Source organism: Tamandua tetradactyla, unplaced genomic scaffold (genome assembly GCF_023851605.1).
Source record: "Tamandua tetradactyla isolate mTamTet1 unplaced genomic scaffold, mTamTet1.pri scaffold_133_ctg1, whole genome shotgun sequence".
Taxonomy (NCBI): domain Eukaryota; kingdom Metazoa; phylum Chordata; class Mammalia; order Pilosa; family Myrmecophagidae; genus Tamandua; species Tamandua tetradactyla.
In genome coordinates, this window is record NW_027518269.1 from 104,463 (window position 1) to 106,077 (window position 1,615).

Consider the following 1,615-nt stretch of genomic DNA (forward strand, 5'->3'; position numbering starts at 1 on the left):
GTCATTTAATGTTACATAGTATGCATACATCTTATTGCATAGTTTATTTTTTAAGTACTTATATTAATTTCTTTTGCAATGTAAAGAATAAAAGCAGTATAAATATTTTACTATATTCTATGTTTCATCTTGAATTTTATGCTGTTTTTAAAAAATTAAATCTTTATGTCTTAAATTTATTGATTTTTATGTAATTTTGCATTTTTGTTGACTGAATGTAAATAAAGAAATTGTTTAACTCCTCTTTTTGTGATAACAATTGTGTAGTAATTTTCAAAACCCTATTTATTTCCTTATCTACTGAAACTATATCATTGATTGGAGTCAATAATTTACCATTTGGAAATAGCAAATGCTTATATTTCTCCCCTAACTTGGCAAACGATGATTACATTTTTGTGAAGGAAGAGACAATGTCCTTTTTATTTTTTAACATGGGCAGGCATTGGGAATTGAACCCAGGTCTCTGGTATGGCAGGCAAGAACTCTGCCACTGAGCCACCATTGCCCACCCAACAATAACCTTTTAAATAGCGTTCTGAGAAATGAAAATCCATATAGTTTAAATGCTCTGACCAATGTTTTAAAATTAGTAGATGACACTTTACTTATTTATTTTTGCATGGGCAGGAACTGGGAATCGAACCTGGGTTTCTGGTATGACAGGCAAAATCTCTGCCACTGAGTCATCATTGTCCACCCAGTAGGTAACACATTAAAGTCATCTTTATAATATGGCTTCAATCACACAGGCAAAAACACTTTTTCAATATTATTTCATTCTTCAGCTTTATTTTCAAATTACCTGTGGTATCTCCCATAGCAACTATGTAGGATATGATTTATATGAGTATTTTTCATCATAAGTTTAACTTGAAAAAGGAAAATCTTTAGCCACTTCCAGTGTATAACAGCTATCTGACATCCATCATGATACATTTGAAATGCATGGATTGTTATATTTATCTCAATTTATCTTGTCCTTGAACTCCTATTTAAATTCCACTTATTACCTAGAGCTACATACCTATTAATCACAGTAGTGCATTCCTTTGAAACAATAATACAATTAAAACTAAAAACATGTAACTGACCTTTTGTTTCCTGTGGTAATACATTTCTATGTAATTTTTGTCTGAATGAATTATTATTTCAACCATCGTTACTATGGTCTCTATACAAAAATTTAAATATATTAAAATTTTTGGTCGCACATTCAGAGAAACTTACAAGACATCACTGGAACTGCATCTCAATGATATTGATAGGCCAGATTTATTTTTTCTTTATTAAAAGTAGTCAAGTTATCCATTTTCTGACTCCTAGAATAATACTGATTTCAGCATCCTTAAATTTGATCATGTTAACAAAGATGAAATTAGAATCATGTTGCCATTTGTAAATAACGTCACTCAGTTTTTTAATATAATCACCAGAATATGTCAGAATTTTCATGCTTAACCATTAGCGAATATTTTAATAATTAATTAAATGTGATTATGCATTTTATCCTATTTGGTTAAAGGCAAATCTGGCCATTTCCTTATCTTCAAATGGAATTTTTATGTAGTCATTTAGACACATTAACTGTTTTGTTCCCTAAGAAGTTTATAAA